This window comes from Callithrix jacchus, chromosome 3 (assembly GCF_049354715.1).
Source record: "Callithrix jacchus isolate 240 chromosome 3, calJac240_pri, whole genome shotgun sequence".
Taxonomy (NCBI): Eukaryota; Metazoa; Chordata; class Mammalia; order Primates; family Cebidae; genus Callithrix; species Callithrix jacchus.
In genome coordinates this window covers 8,928,702-8,943,430 of record NC_133504.1, presented here as the reverse complement: position 1 = coordinate 8,943,430, position 14,729 = coordinate 8,928,702, and the positions used below count along the sequence as shown (strand labels likewise).

The following is a 14,729-nucleotide window of genomic DNA, read 5'->3' as shown; positions in this document are numbered from 1 at the left end:
AGAAATTACTGTTATTGTTGAATCATGGGAATGAGGAAAGCATTTTGTCTTCACTGGAGGAAAGAGGGTGGGGGAAGAGAGAAATCCTAAGTGCAATCTGCTGACCTTATTGATAAATGAAAAGAACACGATCCTTCCTTTCTTAAAGTATTAATTTTTTGGGTTGAGTCTGTATTTAGAAGGTAGTTAAAATACGGAATGAGAGCTGATAAAGATAAGTTGAGTGATATTGGTATTGCGATGTAAAGTGCTTGTTTTCTTTCTTGTTTCTTTATAAAAATACTTGAGAGGTTTGGAGGGATTGGAAGAAAGCCCCGGTGAATCTAAAAATTCAGGAACATTCAGTCATTAAATGATCAGTTTAATGGAGGAAGAGGCTGGAGGGATGGAATGTTCTAGAAGAAAGAGAAATTAAAAGGAGACACATTGGACCGGAGGCAATGCAAAAATAACGGTAATAGTGGATCTGGTGGGGAAAAAAAGACAATTTTTTAAATAAAAATCTAAGTGCCGCAATATTTAAGTATTTTATTTAAAAGTAAAGCTCGTTAGGACACCACATTAGCCATTACGGATCCGGGCTGTCCAGCCCTGGCACATCATGCAGAGTGGCTTGGGCCACTTGCACACATGCCCTCAGCCCCGAGGGACCGTCTTCTCTTCCCGGGTCGCGACACTGACTCGTCAGCGTTAAGAGGGGTCCGCGACTGCTGCGGGGACGGGGGCGCAGAGCTGCCCTCGCCACGGGCCGGTCCTTCCAGGGGCCGAGAAAGTGGCGGAGAGGCGGCGGCCGAGGCCGAGGGGCGAGCGCTGGCTGAGCCGGTCCCTGCCGCGTTCACGAGCGACACCCACACCCTCGCTGCGGACGCCCCGCGGGCTCCAGGCTCGGGGCCCCGGCGTCGACCCCTGCTGCCCTCGAGGTATCGCCGGGCCCGCCTCGCAGGCAGCGCGTCCGCGAGCGGGAGGCCCGAGTTTCGCGGGGACGTGGGGCGTGTGGGTGAAGGCGACACCTCGGATGCGGGACGCAGGGATGGTGGCGGAGCAGGGGTCGGGATCCGTTCCCGGGTTGGGAGACAGATGCGTTTGCGGGCACGGGCCGTGAGCGCCGCCGGAGAACAGTTCTGTGGCGGGAGCGACAGCCGCCCGCGAAGCTGCGCCGGAGAGCACGGCCGCTGCCCGGGGCCGCTCGGAGCGTGCGTGTGTGGAGGGAGGTTGCCGCCCCGCGGGGTCTTCGGAGCGTGCCGGGAGCCGGTTCTCAGTGCAGTTTCCCCGCCTTCGCTGGGGGCCCGGCTGCTCACAGGCCCCGGCCTGCGTGTGTGGAGCGGCGCGAGGGGGTTAGGCGGCGGCCCGGGGGGTGGGGGGAGCGCGGGGCGCGGGGCGGGCGGCGGCGGCGGCGGCGGCCCGGCGCGAAGGGGTTAAGTGGCGCGCCGCCCCCTCGGCGGCCGGGTGTAAACAGAGGAGCCTCAGCCTATCATGTCTGGCCGCCGCGCGCAGCCCGAGCCCGGAGCCAGGCGCTGTAACACGATCCGCTCCAGACCCAGGCAACTTGGCAGCGCCGGGCTCGGCTCCGCAAGGCCACAGCGAGGGCGCGCCGCGGCAAGGTGGGTGAGCGGCGGCGGAGGCGGAGGCGGCGGCGGCCTGGGGCGGGCTGGCGGAGCGCGGCTCCCGGTGAGGCTCCCCGCGCGGCAGGGTCGCTCGCTCGCCCCGGGGACCACGGCGGCGGCGGCTGCTGCTGCTGCTGCGCTCCGCTCCGGGGCCGGTGGCTCCGCTCTCCTCCCCGGTGGTGTCGGAATGGGAGGAGGCTCGGCGCGGGTTTGAATCGGTGCGGAGGCAACGTTCGCATCTGAGATGAGGTGGCTTTTTAACCCCTGAGGGACCACATTTAAGGATTTCGAAGAGATGGAGGCTGAACTTTCTCGATGACTCTTCGTCACCCGGAGTGGTGCAGGTAGCCGCGGGGAGAATGGAGTCTTTTGTTCCCGGTATTTTTAATTAGATGGATTTTTTTTTTATGAGTAGTGTACTGTCCTAATCCGTGAGGTAGAGCTGCCTTTTTGCCTGCAGTCGGTGACTTTTGCGAATTCGTTGGGAGCCAGTCTTAGCCATAGTGATTTTGGATAATTTATGTCTGAAATGTGCAGAAATCGTCATTGAGCTTAAATTAATCAGCCCTTTGGTTCCATTAACTAAAATCCATCATACTAATTGCTTAATGGGGGAAAAGGTACAAAATAAGCTTGCTCATTAAAAGAGCAGTCTTTTGCCTCCGAAATACGTGGTGTGTGATTTTTGTCAGCTTTGATAGAGCAGTCTCTCCGAGAAATTCAACTTTGCACTTGTGCTTCCTTGCAGGCCATGGCTTGGAAAAACTTGTGCTGTGTCTATTAAAGTAAAGAGCACTTGCCATTGATGTGTGTATTTCAATAAAGCAAAACAAAGATCTGTGGCAGCTCTGGGAATGAGAAAGTCACATTTTCTCCCTCCCGTACTGGCGTCTCTGTCTCTCTGGAATATCTTATGAATGATATATACAGCTATATGTGCCTGTGTCACAAAGTCATTCTGTCTTCTGAAAGCCTAATATAATTAAATTCAGTGCCTTAAGATGGTGTAGTTGAAGATTTGATCCCCTTCCACTAAAGTGGAAATACTTTCAGTAATTGAAAGCAGATTCACGTCTGGAGTTGTACAAGCCAAGGTTTTCATTTTTAAAATAAACCTTTTGTTCTCTGGTTTTAAATGTTTCTGAGAGCCATCCAGAGACTCCTGTGTGCTAATTGTTAAAATAGTCCTTAATAAAGGATTGAAAATACCCAGAAAAGGCATTTTAGAAATCAGCTAACTTAAACCTCCCTCTGAGTTGAATATTTTAGTGTAGCATGTACTGGTCTGTACCCCACATTCTGTTTGTCTGTTTGTTTCCAGCGGACTCCAAGGTATTAAAATGCAACTGCAATGTTCAAAACACCAAACTCCAAGCAGAGGCCATTTGCTGTAAGAGGTTAAAAGACTTGAGAAATATTGGTGTTTTCTCATTTTATACTGTGATTTACACAATGTGACGATGAATTTGAGATTGCTATAAAGTATGTTTAATTTAAAGAGGTGGTGATTATACATTAACTGATCAACTGAAACTTAAAAAAATATGATTGCAGGTGGTTCACCTGGTTCCTTTCTCATCTTTAGAGCCTGAGCGTCAAAAGGCTTTAAAAAATTGGCTATAAAAGACTGAAATTAGGGTACATTCTAGACAAAGAGGGAGTCACTTGATCTCTTATTAGCTGTGAAGATAGAGAAGAATAGTGCTGTAGAAGAACGGCACCTTCCTTCTTCAGGACGTGATACCTAAAAGAATTGTTTAATTATGAGGAAAAAGTTAAAAGAGTTGTACTTTTAACAATGACAGTTGACATCAGGAAAAGATAGAAAGGCGTATTCCAAATGTTTTTAGTGACCAGTTTCTTAACCTGTTCTATTGGTCATTAATAAGACGTGAATGGATGTATTTACAGAGTATGAAATGGCAGTTTGATTTCTTAGAAACTACTTGGTAGCCCTGCATTTTACCTTGTTTCCTTGCCTTCCTAACAGTTTATCATCGCAGCATTTTATAATAGATAGGAAGGGAATAACGTGGCCACAATTCAAATGATATTCTTGTTTTTATTTCTCATTTAAAACCCCTCTTTTATAAAAAAGATATATATTTAAAGTATTGAGCAGATTTTAACTACCAAATAAAATCATACTACATTTTGGCTGTTGCGTCACGTTTCTTAGACAGCAGTGGCCTAGCGTGGGACATAATAGAATTTAATTCTTCTCGAAGATTTAGAAAAAGAAAAGCGACTTAGCATGGACTCTTCTGATGTCTGCACACTGATTTTCAGAGTAATATCTTTGTCTAAACATTTAAACTAAAGGTTTTTGTGACTTCTCTTTACTGTTAGTTTTCATGTTCCTACATATTTTTACTTGGTGAAGGGGGTGCACAGGCTCTTCTGTCATCTGGAAGAATGCATTCAATTCTTCACGGGACTCCTTTCTTTCATAATGTAGGCAAGTAGCGAAGGAGGCACTGTCTAAATACAGTGATCATGATAATTAATGCTGTAAAATAGATTAAAATGCTGTATTTCAGGTATTCATTTCCTTAAAAGGGCCACCAGAACAGCGTTGCTAAGCACCCGTCACTACTGCAAGTAACAGAAAATGACCCAAATTAAAGAACCTGTTCTGAGCTGTATTCTTGCATTTTCTAAAGTTCATTTCAAAAGATTTAACAAGACTCACTCAATTAGTGGAGAAAAAAGATCTGTTTTCAGCTCTGATCAGCAATTAAGAGTCTGGGCTTTGGAACATCAGTTCTTTATAATTTATTTTGTTTGGTAGGCTTTACTTTAAACAATTGTGAATGAAGATTTTTAACAAGCCACCTTTCTAGCAATCCAGATGTAAATGCTCAATACAGGACAGTATATTTTTTTAGAATTTTTATTCAAATGACTTATTTTATAGTAACTTTTCCTCATTTAAAGAAAGTTTAAATTTTACACTAATATGATATATTAATGCTTTATTATGGATTTCTTACTCTGTGGAAATCTGTATGTATACATGCACCCATAAAGATATGTAGTTTACATTAAAGGATGGCTGTAATTATTCCGTCTCACCATAGATATGAGTGCTAGCCCCTAACACTTGAGAAATAGAATATTCTTCCTTAAGGATGTTTGAATGTTGTCAGAGTGGTACCATGAAGGAGATAGAGTGGTTTAGTGAAGAAAGTAAATAAATATAAATTATTAGGAGCAAATGTTTTCTTTTCAGATTGTTTTTTTTTTGGTGGGGGATGGGGGGAGTTAGACCAGAACTTTTAAGTAGTTACGGTCAAATGGTTAGATCTTCGGTGGCCTGGTCCTTAGCTAATACAACTGCAGCCACAAATACAAGGTGCAGAATTTCTGGGCAGAAAGAGAGGAGTGAAAAGATAAAGGCTACTAGAGGAAGAGAGAGGAGCAGGAGGGTTCCCAAAGGTTCAGATATAAGGATCATTAGCGAAATTTTTGCTACATCAGTTTGATCTAGACAAATCTAAATCATGTAAATATGGATTTTAAGTTACAAATGATAAGTGCTATTTTGGCTATAATCATTTGAAATGATTCCATATCCTTAAACATTGACTATTTTTAAGCTCAAATAATATTTATTTCTTTATTCTAAAAGAGACATTTTATGTTAGAAATTTATTACACTTAGATTTATCAGTTTGGTATTACAGATACCTCTAGCAATAGATAATATGAAATAAATAAAATTTGTATAACTTGTTGGAGTTTTGTCAAAGATGAAAAGTTATTCTAATACCCATTTTTGCATAAGGCATTTTAACCTGGATTGAGTTCTTTTGTTGGGTATCTGGCATACGTTGTCTTCTGATATGTCCAAGTTTGATTTTCCCTATGAAGAATAATAGTATCTGTAGTATAGAGATTATTTTTCGTATGTATACATATGTATGAATATATGTATATATAGTGGGTTTGAAAGGATAGTATTTTCACATTTAAGAAACCAGTTCTTTGAGGATTGTTGTTTATACATTGATTTTAGTTACAAACCCAGCTCTTCAGTTCAGTTAAAATCCTATGTATTTAAGTTTTGAAATATCTACTCTTAATTTTTACTGTTTATCAACTACCTTTTGGTTTCCCAGAAACAGGTTATGCCGTAGACGTTATGTTACCATGATGGTAAATTCATTTTACAAGGGAAGAATAATAATTGAAAAATACACACAAATATTTGTGGGCCTATCACATTTAAGTAATAGTAAATTTGGGAAACCACATACTATAGTATTCAAAAGAAAAACAGAGTCTCTCTTTTTAATGTTATTATTCCCCTCACTTAATAGTAAATAGCATTTGACATGAAAGTCTTGTTTTGTACACTAAAGAGACAGAATGTATTATAAAGCGTAACAAAATGACTAACATGGAACTCGCATGGAAAAAACACTTTAGTCTTCTGTAGTTATATATACTAACTTAAAATTTGTAAAAAACTAAAATGAGGTGAGAAAGTTTCGATGAATTGTTTTCATCCTAGTTTGTGCCCAGCGCCTTTTTTATTTTAGCCTTAAACTGTTTCCGGCAGGGAGAGAGAGGACCTGCTGTCTAGAGACCTGTAAAATGTAATTTGGAACCCTTTTTATGTCTTTTCTTTTAAATACAACAAAATTACCTTATATAACAAATTTAACATTGTTAACCTTTTATAATTATTTAACCATTATTTCATTTTACCTCCTGCTTCAAAGTTGTACATTAGCAGAGTAGACACCTGGCTGTGCTCTTAAAAGTTTATTTGGCTTTCGATTCCTGTGATAGTAGGGGGCAGTACATCTCCTTAATTATCTTTGTTCAGGGAAATGCTGAAAGGCCAGGGTAGTTAAACAAGGCCATTTGGATTTGTGAGGTCGAAGTCAGATGCAAGGAAAGTGGTTAAATGCATTATCATCTTACTGAGCCCATCATCAGTAAAGTGACCTTGATGGAGGTGGAAAAAGCCATTTGGCTATTTTATGACAGCCACCCCTGCTTGTTTTATCACTTACACATTTTTACTTATGGCTTTATCATATTCTTTCTTTCTTTTTCAAATACTATTTCCTCTGATTGTAGATCATCAAAATGAAGGTGAAAATTAAAATTAGTTCCTTTTTAATGTTAGAGTTTCTTTCGTAAGTGTATATCATACATTGATTTATATGGAAATACCCCTTCATTAAAAATTAAGGTGATCAGGTTGACTGACCATTCTGTATTTGCTTTTAAGGGTCTTTTAATGATGATGATTAGTCTTTTTGCAAAGAAGCTACAATTCTGCTACTTTTCAAGTTGTTTTTAAGCTATTAGAAGGAGAGATTTGCCAATGTCGATTTTAGCAGTGGGAATCATGTTTGTTTTAACAAGTGCCTAAGTGTGTTTACTTGAAAGTTATTCGAGTTTTAGTAGTTCCATTGCTGCCGTTCTGGAGTCATCACTTCCTTTATGAAGTTCAAACAAAGCCATAAGATTTATGGTTTATATTTCTTAACTTTATGGCCAAGATTTTTCCTTGTGATGTATTTTATATCAACTCCAATAAAATGGAATTCTTGCTTAAATGTTTGAACAAGTATTGTTCAATAAGAGGAAGAGTTTTATTAAATACTGTACAAGATTCTTTGGAAACTCCAGTTACAGCAATTAAGTGCTGCATACAAGATTTTTGTTTTCCTAGGCAAAGCTGTCAAACAGTGATTGAAGTTTAGCTTATGCTTCACTGTATACTGAATTCTTTTTTATTATAATTAGTGGGAGCTAAGTATAAATCATTTTATCATATGAAAGAAAAATCTGGCCCATTATCAAAATACTTAAAATATTATTTCAGACTTTATTGGAGATATCTCCTTATCATCACGCTATGAATTATGTAACACTAAAATCTCAGGAACTCAAAATCACCAAAAATAGTTCGTTCAGGAGAGAGTCACCTTTTCTTGATGAGAAAGGACTTATTCATTTAAAAGTCATTTATTTAAAAAACAAATGGGATCAAAAGGTGTTTAAAATGAAGTATAACTTCCCTCATTCCCCGACTCTGCTCCAACTGTCAGGGCCCAAATTCAGGCTCTCTTCATCTCTCCTTAGACTATTTTATTAGCTTTCAATCGGGTTGCCCTGCCTTCTGCCTGTCTTTTCTGTAATCCAGCCTCCACACTGTCATCACTGTTGCCATTCTGAATTGTGTTTTATCAGACCCTTGGTGATCCTACCTCACCCTCCATTGCTCTTCTGCTCCCACCTTCGCACCAGTATTTCCACTTGTCCCTTCGTTCCATCTCACATAGCTTCCGAGAGCCTACTTGCCTGGCATTTCTTTCTTTTTTCTTTTTTTTTTTCTTTCTGGGATGGAGTCCCACTCTGCCGCACAGGGTGGAGCACGGTGGGGCAGTCTAGGCTCACTGCAACTTCCACCTCACAGATTCAAGTGCTTCTCCTTCCTCAGCCTCCCAAGTAGCTGGGATTATAGGTGTGTACCCCCACGCCCAGCTAAGTTTTGTATTTGCAGTAGAGACGGGGTTTCACCATGCTGTTTACATTTTTCTCTCCCCCACTAGGGGGACAAGTTCTTTCAGAAAACCACCTTGTCTCATTCATCCTTACATACCAGCACTAAGCATGATACTAAGAAATAATAGTTACTCCATAAATCTCGAATCTTATTGGATGAGTACACTAAACATAATTTAATGTCATGGTGATAGAAGGTCATTATAAACATCAGTTATTTTATAGTTCTGTTTTAAAATATAATTGTTTACTCAGGAGCTGTTGAGTTTGAGTATCCCCAGTCTAAATGGTCCTATCAAGCTGTCAGCTTTCACTTCTTATTGCTCTGTTGTCAAACAGCAGATTATTTTGTTGTTGTTATTGTTGTAATTTACACATAAAATAAGAACAGAAAGATTCTGAGTAAGGACTTGTCTCAGAGCTAATTTTATTAACCTCATTAGTTTTGGCTTCCCTGAAGACCTTTTGGCTTAATTCCTCCATTTCTTTGCATTTTCTGTTGGATGAGATTTTGGGGTAGCTAAGTTCCAGTAAGTGTTAGGTCTTTAGGTGAAGCAAAATGTTAATTGGAAAGAAGTTCATTTCCAGAATTAGAAGAAGTTCATTGAAGCTTAACAGTAAATTTGAGTAAGAATATAATGTAAACTTAACATGTACAGTTAACTTGAAATGTATACACATTGATAAAATTTTTTTTTTTGAGATGGAGTCTCTCACTGTCACCCAGGCTGTAGTGCAGTGGTGCGATCTCGGCTCACTGCAGTCTCCACCTCCTGGGTTCAAGCAATTCTCCTGCCTCACCCTCCCGAGTAGCTGGGACTACAGGCGTGTGCCACCACGCCCAGCTAATATTTTTGTATTTTTAGTAGAGACTGTGTTTTACCATGTTGGCCAGGATGGTCTCGATCTCCTGACCTTGTCATCTGCCTGCCTTGGCCTCCCCAAGTGTTGGGATTACGGGCATGAGCCACCGCGCCGGGCCAATTCTAGTATTTTTTGAAACTGATAAATGTCATTTCTAATGCAACTATCTTTGGATGACCAAAGTAGGGAATAGGTGATCTTTAAGATGATAATTTAGAACAACAATCAGTATACCTTCCATGTTTGTGATACAGGAAGATTAATAGGTGAATGCTGAAAGACAGATGAGGAATGCTAGAAGAAGAGGAAAAGAAACTCCATATTTCTGTTCTCTTGCTCCATCTTCATTCACCTTAAGAACGAAAACACCTGGGCCAGGCGTGATGGCTCATGCTTGTAATCCCAGCACTTCGGGAGGTCGAGGCAGGTGGATCACCTCAAGTCAGGAGTTCAAGACCAGCCTGGCCAACATGGAAAAAATCCATCTCTACTAAAAATACAAAAAATTTATCAGGGTGTGATGGCGGTCGCCTGTAATTCCAATTACTAGGGAGGCTGAGGCAGGGGAATCGCGTGAACCTGAGAGGTGAGCTGAGATTGCATCACTGCACTCCACAACCTGGGTGACAGAGCAAGACTTCATCTCAAAAGAAAAAAAAAAAGAGAAAAGAACAAGTACCCCACAATACTCTAAAAACCAAGTTTACTTTCTCCTGAGAAAATGAATAGAATTACAGACTTTTAGAACTGAAGATAAATTTCAAAATTATGTAATCCAAACTGTACATTTTATAAGACAAGCCAAAGCTGACATTTATTATTTACTGAAAGATAGCATCTGTGTTAAACCCTTTATATGTTATTTCATCTCATCTAAAGAACAACTCATGAAGTTAAATAGTTTTATGATCTCTATTTTAAAGTCAGGGAAAATGAGTTATAGAACAGTTGAGTCGGTTGCTAGTCAGAAGTTTGGATGCAGACATGAAAATACCTAAATCATGATCTTCCTTCCTTCCTTCCTTCCTTCCTTCCTTCCTTCCTTCCTTCCTTCCTTCCTTCTTCCTTCCTTCTTTTTTTTCTTTTCTTTCTTTTTTCTTTTGAGACTAGGCCTTGCCCTGTTACCTAGGCTGGAGTTCAGTGGCATGAACATGGCTCACCACAGCCTCCAACTCCTAGGCTCAAGTGATCCTCCCACCTCAGCCTCCCCAATGGCTGGGACCACAGGTGTGTTCCACCATACCCAGCTATTTTTAAAATTTTTTGTAGAAGAAGGGTCCCATTATATTGCCTAGGCTAGTCTTGAGCTCCTTGGCTCATGCAGTCCTCCTGCCTTGGCCTCCTAAGTGTTGGAGTACAGGCATGAGCCACCATGCCCGGCCTTTGTCTTTCTTCATTACTGAATTCTGCATCCAGTGTAGTTGTTGAATTAGGTTTGCTTCTGATTTTAGTCCTTAATTTTGCTTTACATGTAAGTTCTATTTCCTATTGTAGAATAGAAATATGCCAGTCTATAACTTTTCGTAAACATTGCAACCACTGGATGTTACAAAGATTTTATATTTGCTCAAGGCAAATAATTTACCAACAAGTGCTTTTTGAGGCAATATATGTTTTGTATTGTTCTCCTGTTTTTATTTTTAATTCAGACTTTTTATGAAGTGTGATCATCTATGGTATAGCTAATGTTCACTCCCTGATTAATATATAGCAATGATTAGCATCATTGATTTGAAAATTAGTGGATGATGCCTTTATTGACATTTCTATTCCCCATTTAATGGCTTGTTTATTTAATTGATGGCCAATGTTTTTACTATTAAAGGCTATTAACACATCAGAATGGTTTTTATTGAACCCGGCAAAATGATAAATTATGTTTGTGTTACTCCTTTGTGCCTAAGGCTAATTTATTGGTGGTCTTTTTATAGTTTTGGTCAGCTAAAACCTTCTGCTTAGGAAGTCAAGTAAATTAGCAAACTTATCTGGTGGTGTGACCTTGGAAAAGTCACTGGACTTTTCTGGATTGCTACCTGTGTAAGGAGGGAAGTGAACCAGATTGATGATTCTGAGCAGCGTGGCTTCTTGTAGAAGTTCTATAGTTTCTTCAATTCTTTGATTCACAATTATTAAAACAAACAAACAAAAAGCTAAAGTAATTAAATATAATGTGAATGAATAAAATAGATACTAGTTGTTTACATTTGCTACTGGGTTCGCTTATTTTTACATACATGGTCCTGCTTTCTTTCTGTAGATATTGGTACTTTTTGTGGTATTTTTGTGAATGCAGCTTGCCTAAGGAATAAGAAGTAACAGCATCCTCTGCAGAGAAATCCTAGGAAAAAAGGAGTATGCTTACTCACCAGCTTCCAGGGAAATGGTTGTGCTGCGGACTGCATATGCTTGCTACTTTTGGTATTTGGTCGTAACAGAGATTCTGAAAATGAAGGGGGTCGTCCTTACTATGAATAGAGTCTTACTTTTCCCGTCTTCCATTATAGTACCATTAACCAAACTTTTTTTGAATCTACTTTTTTGAAATTCCTTCCAGGTCGTAGATAAAAATAGTTCTTGTTATTATAGGCATTCCTCATTTTGATGAAATACTAATTTAACTAGTTTGATTGCTTGCCTTCCTTCACAGCCTTGACTAACCAGCATTTGGCTATTTCGAAAAATTAGATCTATTCCCAAGAGAGTATTTACCACAGTTAATTATATTCAGAAAATATAATGATAAAAGCCTACGAGGTCTTTTCAGAAGACAAATTTCTCAGTATTATATTGAGAAATGACTTTGTCATCTGAAAAAAGCAACAGCTCCTGTGTTGACCACTTTGAAAGCAATAATATTTATCTCAGTGAATTCTGGAATTTATAAAAGTTGAGTGACAATACATTATAACCCCTTTCATGTGTCATGATTAAGGGCTGAACCAGAATGGTGTCTTTAATGGGTAGAAAAATTAAATTTGAGAATTCAGAATCTAAGGCTTTATACATTAGTTATTTTTAATGTGCAATTGTTTGTTTTAAACAAGATTCGTAGCCTTTTTTAAACTACTAAGGTCTGTGAATGTATGATAATATGTTTGATTTCTTTAAAGTATATTTAAATTTCATGCATATTACATTTCATACAAAAGCAAAGCTCAGTCTTACTCTATGCTTCTAGTTAGGAATGGGAGATTCAAGGTATAAAGTCTTTCAAAAATGGAAAACAGATTATTTGCTATCATACTCAGGTATCAGTATAAACACCCGATTCGTTCAAATGCTTATTTATCTATTAATATTAATCATTAATACCGATTAGTATTTTAGTTTTCAGAAGCTAGGCATCAGAATTTTAAACTTAAAGTATTTGTCTCATCTCAGTTGAGGCAGAATGAATAGAATTAAATATTCAAGATTTTAAAGGCATATTTATTAGAAATGAAAGTTGATAGTATCTTTTCAGTTAAAAACAATCTCCATGTTTATTTTTTTTTTTTTTTTTGCAAAATTGATCTCCAGCCCCAATTTCCAGGAATATCTCAATTAGCAATAACAGGATATCTACTTCTAAATGCCTACGGTGTATTTTAAACTCTAATGAGGTACCTTGTTGGAAGGAGACCACTTGAAGATTTTATTAATCTCTTCAGTGTGAAAATGAAAACACTCTGAAACAACACAGCTAGTTCTAAATTCTGATAAAACAGTCGATCATCATCCTGACCCTAGGACAGACTACCTAAAAATTGAATAAAGAAAGGTCCATTTGAAACAATATATTATTTTTTATGGCTTAACACAGAATATAATTCTATGTCTATTAGACTTATCCGTGTAAGATAATTTATTTTTTATGAATTAGCTATAATCTTGTGAGATGACAGTGTCTCAGAGCCTGATTCACATTACCAAAATATATGTCAGTCACAAAAATAAATCTGCTTTTTTCATGGGGGAGAATATTTGGGATGACGAACTGAAGTACACAGTAAAATACTAGAGTTCCGTGAGTGAGAAATACATAGCAGCTGTACGCTAGTGGTTGCCTGTGAAAGGCTGGAAAGAAAGAAAATGAGGGAGAGAGATGGGAGGGGTGATAATGGTGTTTAGCTGTCTCTAACATTGTATTTTTTTAAATAAAGCTGGATATCTAAGGTAAGCAACAGCCTATGACATTATTTCATATGCTGTTTAACACACAGCCCCTACTTCTCATAAATGTAAGAGCTCAAACCCATTTAAATATTTCTGTGATGTTATTAACTAGTAATTTACTTTATTCTTTTTTAAAGGATATTTAACCCAGTAATCACTGAATTTCAGTTGTATTTAGTTATGATTGCTATAAATGTTTTTCTATTAAATATGTAATATTTAACTGTAGTCTATTTTAGGAATTCACTGATTTCTTAAGGAAAATTAATTCATAAATGTATTGAAAACCTATGTGCTACCTAGTAAGCTCTTTATCATTCTATTCATATTCATATAATTTGAGTCCATTTAGACTAATTTCTTTCCACTTAGGTATATATTCAGTCCATAATCAAGAACTACTGACTCTACAAACCAGATGTTTTCAGATCTGTTTATTATAACGCAATCCCAATCATAATTTATAGTATCTTCATTCACCTTCCTGCCTGAAACTTTTGTCTTTAATCCAAAAAGACAAATGATCTCGCCTAGATCTTCTTTCTCCCTTACTCAGAAAATCAGTGTTACACCAGGAAGATACTTGAGTCTGTTGAAGTACAGGTTGGATTATGGACAAGTGACAGGAGAAGCTTTTCAGGTAGAGAGGCACTTGAGCAAGTTTTAAAAGATGAGATATGAAAAGTATATTTGGGAAAATATCAAATGACCTACTTTGAGCATGAAGTTCACGGAAGAGAATTTTGGAAGATAAGGCTAGAAAAGTGTGGTTGGAACCAGAACATGGAGGACCATGAATCTCAGATAAAAAGGTTTAAATGTGCCTTTGGGGATCCCTGGGAATTTAGCATAGAACACAGTCACACAGTACAGTGTGTTTGGGGGGAGATTTCTCTGGTAGATGCCGTTAGATGAATTATAAAAGCAAGATGGTATTAATAGAAGTAGAGAGACCAATTTGGACTTTTCCTGCCATTAGTTTCAATTCATGACTTCCTCTTACATTTATTAAGTACAGTTTATCAAAGTAAGCTTCACAAAGGCAGGGGACTTCTGTACCTAGAATAGTGCCTGGCAGTGGTGGGTGCTCAGTGAGTACTTGTTGAACTGAATGAATGAGATCCAAAAAGATGAGGCCACAGTTTTAAATTTACACAGCTAAAATATGGACAGATCCAGAACTCAAAATTGCAGCTGACTTCCCAATGTGCAGTTCTTTTGACGTGCTAGGCTGTCGTACCATGAGCATGGCTTTTTCTTTGTCCACCCTTATCCTAAATTCTTCTCAATTCTCCTAGCAAGTGATTGCAAACTGCCTCCTATCTTACATACTCATTACAGCCTCCTCTGAGCTTTTGTTTTTCTTTTTTTGACACAGGGTCTCACTGTGTCATCCAGGCTGGAATACAGTGGTGCAGTCACAGCTTACTGTAACCTTTAACTCTTAGGCTCTAGTGATCCTCCTGCCTCAGCCTCCGGTCTGGCAGGCACACTTACCACATGTGGCTAATTTTTAAATTTTTGATAGAGATGGAGTCCCAGTGTGTTGCCCACGCTGGTCAGGAGTGAAGACCTGAG

At 39.1% G+C, this 14,729-nt stretch overlaps 1 protein-coding gene across 38 annotated transcripts in view; it reads left to right on the top strand.

Moving 5' to 3' along the window:
• TENM3 (teneurin transmembrane protein 3) overlaps window positions 1-14,729 on the top strand; it is a 651,969-nt gene that overhangs the window by 293,676 nt on the left and 343,564 nt on the right. For 9 of the 38 annotated variants that reach the window (XM_078366226.1, XM_035292591.3, XM_078366223.1 and 6 more), the window contains exon 1: window positions 1,524-1,601. The exons of 17 other annotated variants lie outside the window; for them this stretch is intronic. The gene's annotated coding sequence lies outside the window, so the exon portion shown is untranslated. Of the gene's footprint in view, window positions 1-587; window positions 921-1,523; window positions 1,949-14,729 lie in introns of those variants that run through there. 12 more of the 38 variants (XM_078366225.1, XM_078366224.1, XM_078366220.1 and 9 more) reach the window with 3 other exon arrangements.